At 36.4% G+C, this 15,841-nt stretch overlaps 1 protein-coding gene across 1 annotated transcript in view; it reads right to left on the reverse strand.

Annotated features, from left to right (window-relative positions):
- The window catches only part of Rtnl2, a 184,042-nt gene that overhangs the window by 146,071 nt on the left and 22,130 nt on the right, over positions 1–15,841 (reverse strand). The gene's annotated exons all lie outside the window — the stretch shown is intronic.

Genomic DNA, 15,841 nt, shown 5'->3' on the forward strand with positions numbered 1-15,841 from the left:
ATTTTAATATTTCGGTTATTCATTTAACTATTAAAATTTTAGAATTTAATATGGTTTCTGTTTATATTAAACACGTGTACTATTTAATTTAAATTTTTAAAATTTAAAATCAAATAGTCATTGTATTAAATATAAATATGCATTGTATTTAATTTAAATATGGCTTATATTTAAGTTAAATATTTAAAATATTAAAATCTATTCCGAAAATATTTAAATTTAATATGGAAAAAAAGGTTAATATGCGCATATTTAAATTTAATAAAAACCGCAATGGATGAAAATCAAAGCGAAAAATATTTGGGTTGAATATGAAATATTTGGATTTACTACGTTTTTTTTATCAGTGTATGTAAGCACACATATAATGACATATACTGCGTTTCTGCGATTGCCATTTCACGCTTTCATTTCATGAGATGGCCCCATTCGTGTGTCCATAAACACAGTTTCTTGATTTCGACATCACACGAAAGTTGCCTATGAATTCAGCCTTAATACGTGAGTGAGTTATGCGCAACCAACTTAGCTCTGTGGTGAAAAACTTACATAAATGCACGCTTTCGGGGAAAAAAATGTAAATATTTAGCAAACTAAATATAATTCTAAGAGACCGTTTTGCTCAGACGCCGAGGTGACCGAGCTGCTTGCCCTGGTCAAGGAGAACCACATTTTGGAAAAGCTCGATGGGAAGACCAAGAGGAACAACCTGATATACAGGAGCCTTTCAGACTCGTTAAAGGCCAAAAGACCAAGTTAAAACTAACCTGCGGATGCTAAAAAATCATATTATCAAGTAAAGCGCAGCCACTTCAAAAAGCTCGATGAAATGTGTGCGAACCTGGCCAGCAAGAACCACCACGCTTTCAGTAAAGCCATCATTCGCTTTTGACGATTGTATAAATAAAATGTAATTTTGTCCATCGCGTTGCTTACATTTTTTAAAAACACGAAATGAGACGTATCGCATAAACAGGTGGAAATTTTATTTCACGTTATTAAGAAATCATGAAATCCATAGCATAAATATACACCCAAAAAAAATCTTTAAGTGTCAATTTGATAAGTGTGGGTGAAAATGACACTACACATGGATCAAATTGTTGAGATCAATCCTAAATAAGTATCAAAAGTATACTACATTGTATGAAAAATTCTATTTGACCGTAAATAGTGTCTTTTTGAAAACAACCGTGGATACTTTGATACCGATAAAAGCTTTTTTTGATTGTTCGAGTTTCGAACTGCGCTCAAATATCGGTTATCATGGCATTTTAACTAAACATCCGCGGGAAACGTTGTGCGATAGACCAATGGTTAAGGTGTCTGTCTCTGGTGCGAAAGGTCCCCGGTTCAAGTGCGCGCCGATGCTGTACGATTTTTAAGAATAATATCTAACATTGCTCTATCAATTGTAACAAAAGGATTTTTATTTGGATCACCCTCAGAACTTTCACTATTTTGCTGTGTTGCTTCCTGTAGGTCAAGTCCCACAATACTGGCTTACCCTCCACAGCTTAGATTACCAGTACTCGTCATCTGCACTGAACTTCTGCAGGCATTTTTTCGTGGTTCTTGACTTTATTCCTTTCACTTTTTAATTTTTATTTGGTTACAGCTTCTGCACGAACACAATTATTAAATAACTTTTTTTTATAGCCTTGTCTCACAGAGGTGTTTTCCGCTTTAGCGACCAAATTTTTCATCCATAAGGAATACACGTGTTAGAAAGAGATTGGCAAATCGCTACAACTGGCTTCAGCGGAAAATGGGAACGCACACGCAAATTAATTCAATATTTCAGTGTTTTTATTCAGTATTTTTTACGAGATTAGGTAATTTCTGTTCTTGGATCTTAGAGATTTTCTTTAGATGAAAATGCATTGGCATTGTAACGGTGTTATAAATGCTTAGAAGGGTCCAATCAATTGCAACTTGTGGAGCTCTTGTGACGCTTCGCCAAAAATAGTCCTTATTCAATTTTCAGTACGCTTGCCTGAATGGAAATCTCAACATAAATTAATTTGAAATAATCATTTGGCGCTGAAAACAATCCACATGTAGCGTTAAAACAGTATTTAGCTTTTCGTTGCCTTGCAATTTTTTGGAGCAACTGAATTTGCACGTCCTCACCCTCCGGATTCGGAGAGTGACCGATCAGCGGTTCTCTATGTGAACAGGAATCCTCGCCCTGCTGACAAAAAACTTGCACTGGGCCAAAAGCTCTAAAATATACATGCTGAATCCCAATTTTCTATCTTTTATAGTTTCTGAGTTCTTAGCATTCATACGGGCGGAAGGACAGACATACGGTCATGGCTAGATTATATTACCCTTTTACTCTACGAGTAATGGGTTAAAAAAAAATTGAAACTGTTCTTAGCGGATATGCATTAACGTGTTACATATTGATTGTGGTCCAATAACAAACCATTTTTCACGATGTTTATTTTAATATTTCGAATATTTTTAGCTTACATTATTTGGAACATTTTAGGTACATGTTTGCTTAATAATATAAAAAAACATTTCAGATATATCAAAAACTCTCCTACACAGAGAAAATTTTGACGTTCTAATCTGAATTGAAAATGTTCTTAAAAATAGAACGACATTTTTAAGTTGAAAATGTTTTTATTTTGCTCCAATCAAGTTGAATTGGCGGTATTTAAGTAAATTGTATGTACAAATAAACTATTAGTTCAGTCCTTAGTGTATACTTATCAAAAAGTTGTTAAACAAACTCAATTTATCTTTTCTCTTCTCACCATTTCGTTCTTATATTGATACCAAAATGTACTTGCACGGTTTTTAAGAACGAATGTTCTCAATTCAAGAACATTGTTCTCAATTCAAGAACAATGTGCTCAATTCAAGAACAATGTTCTTAGATAGTTTTCTATGTGTACCGAGTCCATTTTACGGAGACTCAATAAAAAAATAACCATCCGGTAGAGGTGATAACTGGTGACAGGATCATCATATAATAATTATGTACATTTTATATTTGTGCATAGATTAATTTATTCCGCGAAATACGACCGTCTAATGATAAAATATCGTAACTTTTCGTTCATTCATCGATTTCTTATGCCATAGGTGATCTTTTTTGAAAGGGTTTATTATCTTTTTTTAGTTCCTCGGATTCATACCTACATAGTTGCGCAAGACACGTGCTTGAAATTTTAATAGGCTCATATGAAATGACCATTATAAATTAAATTGATTTTTAAAACCAGAACTCGTATTATTATTTTAGTGCAGAGATTACCTTTAAGACAACAAAGAATCTTGCGGCACAAGGATGGGAGCAAAATGCTGGTTTACTCAGAAAAGCGAGGAAAGAAGGCAGAATCCAATCTGGTGTCGAGCTTTCGGAAGACGGCAGGTCAAAGGAAAGGCTTTCCCATATGCTTGGGCAACCGCCATCAGAGTGTACAGCCAACACGACCAACTATCCTATCCAACTGTACTTAAGGACCCAAATATCAGCTCGAAAGATTCTTATGTCTCGCACCACCGCCGCCAGTCTAATCAAAGAACTGTAATGATTGTTGCCGCAGTACTCGTGATCCTCATGCTCCTGAAAATTGTTAGGATGTAGAGGCCAACGAGCCAATTAAAAGCTAAAGTGAGCTTATACATAACCAAAGATCAAAACATTGGAAACATGCTAAATGCATTGAAATACATTTAAATAAAACCAATCGAAAGACATAGTGCGAATCATACTAAACAATTAGAGAAGACGGTCTCTGCACGTCGCGAACGGGAGTGTTCCTTAAACTATCATCATGGCAATCTGGCAGCTTCAAAATCCACGCCTGTGTACACCTATCTGGCAGCAGAAGTTGCAGTACTATAGAGAGCGAGACAATATTAAATAAGTTGAAGGCGAGAACATGTATATTTGAGAAAAGGCTAGTCTTCCGAATTGAATTGTTTGGCGAGAAGTGGCGCCTAGAACCAAAAACGATAACGATAACAAATAATATAGCAGTGCTCTGTAAGAATAAAATGTGCTGTAAAGCGCAGTGGCGGAAAAAGGATGCGCGATAAATAAGCGGCGTTTGTGGAACGGTGGAATCGACCCTGACCAACCACTTATGGACTTTTCCCACCAGCACTAGAGCTGGATTCGATTCTTTACTTTACAGAATCGATCCACTCGATTATTTCGCTTCAATAAATCGATTTAATCGATTAATCGAGCTAAAACGGTTGAATTTAAAAAAGAGAAAGGGCATACAAATCTTTGCACAAAAGAAAATAAACATTTAAATTCAATTTATTTCTTAAAAATACCAAATGCTTAAAATAGTAAAATAATTAAAAGTGATAGGAAACTTCAGTTCACACACTCATTGTTTAGATATTATATATCCGATCATATACACATTCACTGTGTATTGTTTTGATAGTAGAAAAAGCTTAAAACATATAAAACAGTCTCCGAACACCAACTTGTCTACATTTTATATAATTAAAAAGAAATAAATTGTAAATAAATACTAGACGAAAAATAGTTTTCAACTACAAGAATCGATTCTCAAAAAAAAAGAATCGATTGTTTGGTCGGCGGTAATGAATCGATTAAGTCGAATCGAAATCCAGCTCTAACCAGCACCACTTTAATTTATTCCTCTGCAAAAACAATTAAGGTACTGCACATTGTCAATATCTAATGTCATCTGCAAAGATAATGGCTGGAAGCTAGTAAAGCTGGAGAATCATCGATGTTTACCTACATCGATGTTTTTTTCTGAAAATAGATACATTGGATTTTTTTTGGGTGTAATTTTGAAAAATGTATACCACAATACCACAAATAAATCCAATGTGTAAGTTCAATATTAAAAATTATCCTTTATTTGATTTCCATTGTTTTCTATTTTTGTTTCCTGCAAATTCAAAGTGAAACTTACACTACTCGTTCAACACAAAAATTAAAATTAAATCGCAATTCAATAAAAAAAAAAATAATAATAAAAAGTTATACTCAAAAGAATAAGAAAAAAGTAACATAACAAAAACTATATTATCCAATCATTTTTGTTTAGAAATGAAATCTTATTGACATTTTTTGGTTTTAGCTAGCTTCTCTTCTCGCTAACAACTAGTCCAGCTTTACTTGACATCCTCTCACTTTCAGTAGAGGTGGCCGGTATGCAGAAGTATTTAAAAACGCATGTTTTGAATCCGGCGTCATTTGATATCTGTTGAAAGAAGAAACTGAAATTTTAAGTTGGTCACCAATTAAATTGTTACTTTTTGTAGCTTCCAACAATCCAAAGGGTCTTGGGCAGGGCCCAAATTAATCGCTTTCAATTATTGTCGCAAAGCCAATATGGTATCCCCGCGACCGCTTTAAATATTTGAGTTTGATTAGTTTGTAAAAAACTGAATAATAGGTTGGACTCTGCTGTGGATTCTGGTGTTGGCGGGATTGAAAATGCAGAAGATTTTATGGGAGCATTGATGAGCGACAGTTCATCCTCTAACGATTTAACCCCTTGGGAGGAATTAAATGGAATCATTTTTGAAGCGAGGGTCTAAACTTGTGGTCATTCGTGTTACCGTACGATTTTTATAGGGGACCAATCTTTTATTGACCCCTTGAAGAATGTCATCTGAGACATCTTGACCCACCTTAGTCTGGAGTTTAGTTTTCATGGCTGTCAGATTGTATAAAATACCACAAACAACCGGAATCACTGAAGACACTGTCACAGAAATACTCGAAGATGTGTGTACCGTTGCATGCTCAAAAGGTGAAAGTATTGCCTTTAAATCCTCCGGAATGGATATTTCATCAGATGTTAGCGGCTTTAACCCTTTGGGCGTGTTTAGTAGCACACTTACGATAACAACCTTTGTGGTCGATATTCTGTCCACCATATAATAAGCGCTGTTCCATCTTGTAGGCCTCTTTACTTTAAAAAAACGAAACAATGTGTTACACTTTTCAAGAATGGGCCAAACTTTTTCTGTAGCCAAACAGTCCTGGACAGTCAAATTGATTGAATGCGCAAAGCATGGAATATGTCTTAGTTGCAGTATCTCACATGCTTTTATCATATTTTTTGCGTTTTCTGTGAGCAAGTCTGAGGTAATTTAGTAGCATAAGGCACTGTCCAATATATGTTTGCGGTTCGACGACGTTTCGTATATTTTGTCAATGAATGACAGAGTCGAGGGCGTCCGTCTTTCGCTTATTGTTAAAGTCGGATTATTGGCTTTTAAGTGACAAGACAAGTTTGTCGTATTGCCACTTGTTTGGTAGGTTTTACAACGTTTTATGCATTCGGCTGTCTTGCCATCAGCCGATTTGTGAAAATACTTCCATACAGCAGATTGTCCATATTTCTTCCGCTTATTTGGGACCGTACCTTCTTCCTCTTGACAGGCAACTATATTGGACAAAAAAACATTACAAATCATATACATTCATACTCCATTTACCATTGCTGTTCTGCTCTTTCAAAGTCTTCTCCATATTAAAGGGCCGCCAGCACCAATATTTGTCGAAATCAATATTAATTTGAACGTATAATTTGGGGCCGTCCATAAACCACGTGGACAAATTTTAATCACTTTTTGAGCCCCCTCCCCCCCTCGTGGACAATCGTGGATTTTTAACTAACCCGCCCCCCCCCCCCCCCATTTTGTCCACGTGGACTTTTTCATTAAAAAATTTTTTTTCCTTATTAAAAATGATATCTATAGAGATTTTTAAAAATGGTAAATAAATAAAAGTTTAATAGTAAATTCAAAGGGGAATAAAAAACATAAAGGTTACAATTAAATTTTTACTATGTCCACGTGGACATTTACCTCGACCCCCCCTCCCCCCTCGTGGAAAATCGTGGACTTTTGACGAACCCCCCCTCCCCCCAAAACTGTCCACGTGGTTTATGGACGGCCCCCTTAGTATATTTTACTTAATGAAAAATATGCTTAGCTTACTAAGATTCTTTTCTGCCAAGTAGTGATTGGTAAAGAGGAAACATCAATATATTTAATCCTAGAAACTTCAGGTTAATGTCGCTAGTACTGGATCAGAGATCTCTTACAAAAAAAATTTTCACATAAACGACTTGTATAGTGCACATTATTCGGTGCGTAAATAAGAATGTAGATAAAATATATACATGTAGATAATATAAGTAAATTCTCAAAAAAACATGGGTTGGTGAATAAATAAATAGAATAAAATAACGGATGATTAAAAGAATAAATAAGACGAACCAGACAAAATAAAATAATTTAAATATACTAAAAATAATAAATGCTTATGCCGATGCCGCCACTTGGAAGGCATGTCGGTCTTCCCCGACGGCAATTAACAAACAAATATATTCTGTTGGCCCGGGGAACAATCACGTCAGACATTGGGCCAGTAATTGTAATCCGTTGAACAGGACTTTTGGAGCTGTCAGCAAAAAAAATTCGCCAGACCAACTTGGTTTTTTAGATTCAATACAAAATTATACAAAAATGGTTCTTGTTATATTGTTTTCACTAGCGCGCTGCTGCCGCTCGAATATCATCCGCCTCTACACTTTACAAACTTATATAACTTTTGAAAGTCCACCGCGAAACTAAAAAATTTTCCTTTTGAGCGCAGCAGCTCTATTTCCTTTTCGCTAACGAATCCCGGGTCCCCGTTGTTCGAATTTTCCGGGTCAACGGCCAGATAACATTCTGGTGACCATGACAAGTCAGACCATATTTTTTGGTATTTTAAGCAACCATGTGTTCTGCCAGGAATCGCTATCGATAAGCGTGTGACCACCCTGCGCCCAGATTCGATGTCGCTATCGAGAGGCCGGCCACAAAATACTCATACTCATTCTCATCATCCTCCTCTCTAATCGGGTTAGGGCAAAAGAATTGGTTGCGAATGTACAAAAAGTACGGAAATTCGGTGTTGTTAATAAAAAGACCCATTGCTCGAGCCATTTAGTATGCACTCAATGCGATTCGAATTTCACGGATCTTTCTCTTTTTCCTCTTCATGGGTTTGCTAAGATGTACGATTTTCCTGCGCTTGTGCCTGAATGAAACAGCTCTTCCCATTTCAAATTTTGTGTTAGTCAAGTTTCATAAAAACTGCACTAGCAAACACCTAGTGCCGAACAAAATGTTCTGATTATAAATGAACATTTGTTGTTATTTTTAGCCCAATTGATATAAATTTCACGTAGGAAGCTTAAGTAGTCCGCAACAGTTTGGAATGCCTAATCGAGTTCTTCTCCAGAAAAGTAAAGGTTGACCCTTTAAACTCCGGGGCAATAAACTTGCATGTCTCAACAAAAGATAAGTGCGTCTCTGCAAAAAAATGTGTTGCAGTATGCACATTCCTAAAAAAATCATTTAAAATACAATATATTTTGTATAGGTGATTTTTATAGCAAAGCGCGCAACTTTGAAATTCGATTACAAGAGAACCATGGCAGACCGCGCCATTATTTCTTCATGTAAATTCTTAAGAATTCGCGGTCCGTCGAGGATAATTTTTTCGCGAATTTTGGGGCTGAACTAAACTAGATTATTACCAGAAACTGTTAAGGCATTGCTTGTGACGGTGGACATCAAATTCCCTATGGATGGAACCTGATCATTAGCTGCACAGGTCACCCTGGGTCACCTCTTTGTCTCTAGTTCGCGAATATTTCCACGAAACACCTGGGTTTTTCCATAATTCAAATAATCACCAGACTGCATAGTCTCATCATTGTTAATGATAAGGGCCATCTCTCGTGTTCCATCTTCCACATTTTTCATGATGTTCTCATTGTTCTTTGAGATTTCTTGGATATGAGTCTTCAGTTTACTATCCGTAGTATGAGGCTTATACTGTGTATATATAACTTGATCATCTCCTTAAGCCACTGCTTGGACCTCTGTATTCGTACTTTTTGATTTTCTAGAACAAGCAGATTCGCGGTACTCCATCCCTTTTGGCGTAAACCTTCCAGTCCCCCGGCTTGGCCGTTCCAACAGACTCTCTGGGATGTCTTGTTCACGACCTTACCATCAGACACAGCCATCAAATCTGCTCTATCATTACAATAAATGAGGCTATTCTCAAAGAACTCATGAGTTCTCAAAATCAAGTTGGGATAACCCAGGAATTGACCCATGACTTTAGAAACAGGACCATTGGCCTCACCTCTCTGGTGATTGTTCCATTTCTCATAATCAATGTGATTGGCTATAGTTATTGTCTTGATTTGATTTTCTAGAACAAGGAGATTCGCGGTACTCCATCCCTTTCGGCGTAAACCTTCCAGTCCCCCGGCTTGGCCGTTTTAACAGACTCTCTGGGATGTCTTGTTCACAACCTTACCATCAGACACAGCCATCAAATCTGCTCTATCATTACAATAAATGAGGCTATTCTCAAAGAACTTCAAGTTGGGATAACCCAGAAATTGACCCATGACTTTAAAAACAGGACCATTGGCCTCACCTTTCTGATGATTGTTCCATTTCTCGTAATCAATGTGATTGGCTATAGTTATTGTCTTGATTTGATTTTCTAGAACAAGCACATTCGCGGTACTCCATCCCTTTTGGCGTAAGCCTTCCAGTCCCCCGGCTTGGCCGTTATAACAGACTCTCTGGGATGTCTTGTTCACAACCTTACCATCAGGCACAGCCATCAAATCTGCTCTATCATTACAATAAATGAGGCTATTCTCAAAGAACTCATGAGTTCTCAAAATCAAGTTGGGATAACCCAGGCGTCATTTTTCATCTGCACTGACATTCCTTAGCCGTTTTTGGTAGTTTTCTTCCATTTTTAAGTTTTAAATTCCCCACCGCTTCTGCACGATCACCGCCAATGATTAAATTTCTTATTCTTTGGGCCGCGGCTAACGGCGTTCATCAAAAATTCACTCTCAAAATCTGGTATTTTTTCTGGTATTTCCTTAGCTTATCTGAGTACCGCGCTGAAAAACAGACCCTACAAAAATCGTTAGCCGCGTATTTGCCTCTCGCTCACTCCTATGGTTAGCTCGCGGTTTTCGTCGATCTGAATACTAGGCTTAAGAGTTTTACTAGCCGAAAAAGAGTGATCCTTGTAGTGTGACCGAAGAATTCAAAGTTTATCCGCAGTACATGTAGCATGGTCTTACTGTCAAGCAGCTGGGTTTGTTTTATTGAAAAACAGAAAGTTTAAGGATTTTAAAAAGACGAATCTCCTAGTGCACAAAGAAATGCAAATAAATGAAATGTTCAAAGGATGTTTTTTTATGTTAATTAGGGGTTTAAGGCTTCCTTCTCTTGTCACGGAAGGCTTCGCAGAGTTTTCTGGCCAATATGCCATGGGCCTTGAAGTGGGGGCCGCATTGGGGACGGGGTGTTTCGTTGATGCTGCAGGAAGTCGCTCAGCATCCTGGCAATGGCTGGTAGTGGTTCCTCTTCTGCTTTGGCTGCCACGTAGCTGGTTCAGGTGGAGTCCGGCGATTCCCCAATGGAGAGCTCGACAGAGGTCGTTTTACTGGTGGTTCTACTAAAAGGATATTTATATTAGTACAACGTATTGGGACGAACACCAAAAACTGGCAAATAAATGTCCATATTAAGTAGTCCTCCAAAATGATGTTTTTGGAATAACTTTCATACAGAGCATCAGATTTTTTAAGAGAAAGAATCCAAAAATTTTTATACAATGGCCAATGGCTCCAATTTTCACTTTAACACTTTCACCGTTTTTTCTCCCAAACCAAATGATTTTCTTAAATTCTTCTTCAGCAACTATGTGCACAATATCTATCCGCAAACTGCTACATTTCGTGGTTTTTGTGTGGTGGAATAATGGAACAAATTTATTAAGGATATTTAATTTTATTGTTTGATATAATTATATAATTATTTATAACTTAAAATTTAAAAATTGTGAAAACAATTTTTCTGATATTGAAGCAACAATTTTAACAACTATTTATAATTACAGTTTAAATTTACTCAACCAAAATAGTGTAACCTCTTTCTCTCAACGCGACAAATAAAGTCATTATTCTACTGCCATTTTTATTCTTTAATATACCTATTTTAATGTTATTAGGTTGTAAAATACGACAAACATTGTTACTTTTGTAATTTACCGTATCAAAGTAGTTAGGATTTTCTTTAATTAGTTTGTAAATATCATATTCTGAAGAAATAACGAAGAAGTTTGTGTCCATATACAATAATTTTAATGAAGGACACTTAACGTATAGAAAGTTATGGAAGTGTTCATACATTAACCATTTAGAGAATTCAGAAACACACGCGCCAATAAACATAAATTTACCATAAGAGATATCGATTGTAGACTCAATTGCTGCTAGATTTGGACCGATGATCTTAGCACTATGGAAATTGTCTCGAGCAATGCGCTGTCTAAATCCAGCAGATTTCTGCCTAGATTGATAATGTGAGACAAAGACAACATCATTTTTATTTTCTACAGTAGTCATTAGTTTTTCAAGGACCACTTGATTCATTAATTTGAAGAAATGGCTTTCAAACTCACTTTGAGCTAATTTCCTGCCGTTTAAGTTTAACTCAACATAGGGCTTTAACCAGCAAGATTGATTAAAAACAAGAACGCGATGTATTTTGTTAATATCAGCCCGTGATCCAAACAAAGTTGAAGGTGTTTCAGATGAATAACATAGTTTGACTTGTCTGTCACATCAGTTATTAATTTTGAATTTATTTTCTCAGGACAGAATGGCAAACATTGATGCCGTCGGTGAAGATAGGCGGGATATTTAAGGTCTACTTCAAGCATATACCCCAAATCTCCGTTTGGAGTTATATTTCGAACATCGAGCATCGCAATTTGACTACTACTCAGAAACGAAAAATTTGAAAATGGCAATGGCTGGCACATTGCCCAATCGTACAAACCTTCTGCCTCCAAGTGGGCCAAAAAATTCAAAGGTTTGTGCGGATCGAAACTTTCCAAATATTTATTATTAGCTATTGATAGACTTGGGGTAAATTTAACTAAACTTCCACGCGTTGCACTTTGAAAGAATCTACTTTTGTCGGGGTCACCAATGAGGTCTAGTTGAATTTTGGTAAATTTCAGCATTGCATCCCAAGACATGGTAGACGCATCAATATAATTAATTGGGTCTAACTTATATATTTTTAAGCAAACACTTCGGAAGTGTTCAAAAACGTCAGCCAAAATTAGGATCTTACTCTTCATATATAGTTCCAAAAATTCGCTTATACTCCTGCATTCAAACTTGTTCCAAACTTCTTGTGCATAATTATAATCTTCAACACTGAGAGTCTTTTGATTTAACGGGTTTGTGAATTTATGTAGGTGAGGTAAACAAGTTTCATTTAACTTAGAAATGCTATCTAAATAATAATGTGGAAATGTTAGCTTTATTGGCACATGTTCAAATTTGTGCCCTTGAAATTTTAAATTAAAGTTTTTAAATTGTGCCTTATCCATAAATGTGGCAAGTTTCTTAAAACTTATGTTCAAAAACCTATTTGAGTTCATAAATTTTAGTTCGTATTTTAATTTAAAATTAGTTCTTATAACATAAGTAAGACCTGAATACATGTCCTTATTTGAAGGAGTTGGTTTTAATTCCTTGCCTAATTCAGTTACTAGTAAATATATATCAGATCTCGATAAGGACTCGAAAATAACAGGAAAAAATGGATCAGTTAACACGTATGTTAACTTACAAGCTTTATGAATTGGGCCAACATACTTTCCAGTAAATTGATTAAAGTATTTTTCTCGATCGTCATTGAAAATGTAATCATCGCAAGCACAACACTTTCCATTAATTTGATTATCCTCTTCACATATATTCAAATCGTGTATGGAGTTTTTAGAGTTTCGCCAAACTTTATAAAAAATAGCAATAGTTTTGGCCTTTAGCTGTATCCAAAACTTTTTTATGCAGTCCGCACCTATGATAGGAAATGAAACAAAATCATTATAATTATAAGAAGCCAATATATTATGTGATTACCTTCATAGGTCCACATTTCGTTATGTTGCGGATTATATTGATGAGCAATATAAAAAGAAACTGCACACGCCTTCGGTTCTTTATGTTGTGAATTCATTAGTGTCGTTATGCTTGCAAAAATGACTACGGGGGGAGAAAGTTTTTTCGAAAAGGATGTGAACACCATTTTAGTATGTTTTCCAGGATAGTTAGGAAGTTCCGTTCCACTCCTCTCGGTATCATGAGTATTGGGTTTCTCATAAACGTTGGAGTCCTTAACTTGCAAAGAGCTCAGTTTCCTCATGCTCGTAATATATGCGTAATGCACTAAGTGTTCTTCTTCATCGTTTAATGACAATAAGTTAATGTTATGGTTTCGAACCCATTTCGACTTAATAGTCGGTCCCACGATACTCCTATCACCATCATCTACTTCAAATACATTTATGCTAAAATCAATATTATTTTTCTCGAAAAGCTTAATTCCTTCTCTGGTTATTGGAAAATCTATTCCCGAAAAATTGAGTGTAAACTCATCATACTCAATAATGTCTCGAGCAATGCTTAAAATCCGATAATGATCTTTTAATTCTAATTTTCGTAAAGCAGTTTGTTTTTCCAAAATATTTTCAAAAGTTGAGTTAATAACTTTTCGACAAGCAATATACGCTAAAATACACCATTTAAAACAGTACGCATCGAAGTTTTTTACATTTATCACTGCATATGTGTTGTCTATATTCCGCGGAACAGATACATATCCAGCTGTTGAAATAATAAGATCGCATTTTATTACCGTGATCTCAAAATATTGAACATTTTCCAACGCCCAATCCGGTTCCAAGTCCTGAAACTCTCTGGATAATCCAATTATTGTTTCAAGCGCATTTCTTAGTTGATCTTCTATAGATTCTATGTTATACGTTGTCATGTATGGTGCCACAAAATCCTCAATTACTTTGCATTTATTTTCATTTTCGGTTAACTTTGCATACAATACAGAAACTTTAAGGTTGAATTTTATCGAATCTTTGTAGTCACTTATGCAGTAAAGCAATATATTAATAATATTATTTTTACCCTGCCGGTAAAAATCCGTTATGTCGAATTCAGTTTTAGTGGAGTCTACGCGATATGTCCTTACTGGAAAGTTTGATTCTTCCGATATTAAAGAAACATTTTTGTTTCGCTCTAATTGATCAGCTGCAGCAATTTTGTGATTATCACTAAGTATATGGTGCATTGAGTTTGTCGATAAGTATACTTCTACACAAACTGCGCAGAAAGAAATATTATCAAAATCTTCAGGTCCATCGATTGCCTCAACCTTCGGTTGTTCTATATCTGAAGTTGATGTCTTGTTGCTTTGAAAAGTTTCCAAAGGATGCTGATACTTTTTGTCATGTTCAGGGGACGTTTTACACTCCATCTTCTTGGCGAAACTATATCATAGATACGTTAAACTCGATTTGTACACACTTTTGAAATAAAATGAAAAATGTTAAACTCCAAAAAGGATTGCTCTCCTCAACAGATTGATATGGACTAACTGAAGACTCCTTACTCCTAAAACGTACACGTGTACCTGTCGACAAACAATGTCTAGTACCTGCTTTGCAACCGGTTTTTGAAGAAGTGGGTGCAGTGAGTGAAGGTGCGGGAGTGAAGCGCTCAGCTGAAAAAGTCGGTCAGCAGCGTCCACCTGCAGCGGTGCGGCTTTCAGCGGGCGGCCCAGGGACACACCTGTCTCCGCACATGAAGGTAAACCCACCGTGAACTCCAGAAGGCATCTAGGCTGACATCGAGATTCCTCGGGAACCAAGCGGCACCAATAAACACTCTCTTGAGTGATTCTAGATGGCGGGTAAATATTGTTGTTGCACCTTCTCTCCAGCTTCGCACGCTTTGTGCCGCATTACGTTCAACTGGCCTGATCAGCAGATCCAGCTGATCGCAGGGCAAGCTGGCAAAAGCTCCCTGCCATGATAGAGCGAGACCCTACCCTGCAGTTCCAAAATTGAGTATGAGCGCACAATCACCATGAAGCCGACTGCGACGTCGGCAGAGCAGCCAGCGACGCCGGCAGAGCTGAGCGCAACGGCGGCAAAGAGACGCGCTCTCAGTCGGGGTCAGCAAAGAGAACGCACAATGAGTACTTTTGGGCTCTCCCTCTCTCGCCATGTCTCAGCTGGAAAAATGCGGGTGAAGGCAAGGAGGCCCAGCCATTAAAATATCTCGACTTTCGTGCACCCTTGCCTTTTGAGTAATGCGACATTTTTTCGTAAATGTTAAAACAACCAATTAAAGTAATAGGTTTGGGATTTAAAATATTTGAATTTCTTAAAAAAAAGTATATGTTTATATATATTATTTATTAATATGTGAAGTTATAAAAATATATTTTTATAAACCGATTTGCATAGTCGAATATGTCTGTAAATACCCTACTTTTATGTGCAAGGTGCATAGACCAAACGGGACATGCCAAAAAAACAGAGCAACAACGGATTAGCGGAACCGCTGTTGTTGTTGATTGTAGTTTTTCTGGAAAACACGCGCCTTTTTTCCTATTTTTCACTTGTGTTTACTTATGTGAAGGAGTTCGAATTACCCGCAATTAACGTAGTTAAACGAAATAAACCAGTGGTTTAAAAGTTATCCCTATACGATTCGCAGGTACATAAGTCTGTCGCAGACAAATATTTTTTTTTAATGTATTTAAATATGTATATTAAAGCAAAAGAAAATACAAGACTCCCAAAAAAACACGTGGCGGAAAAAACTAGCTGTGAAAAATATGAATTTTTGACGTGAAAAACAACAAATGATGCATATAAATAAACAAATAAATGAAT

This window comes from Drosophila suzukii, chromosome 3, assembly GCF_043229965.1.
Source record: "Drosophila suzukii chromosome 3, CBGP_Dsuzu_IsoJpt1.0, whole genome shotgun sequence".
In the NCBI taxonomy this organism is placed as follows: domain Eukaryota; kingdom Metazoa; phylum Arthropoda; class Insecta; order Diptera; family Drosophilidae; genus Drosophila; species Drosophila suzukii.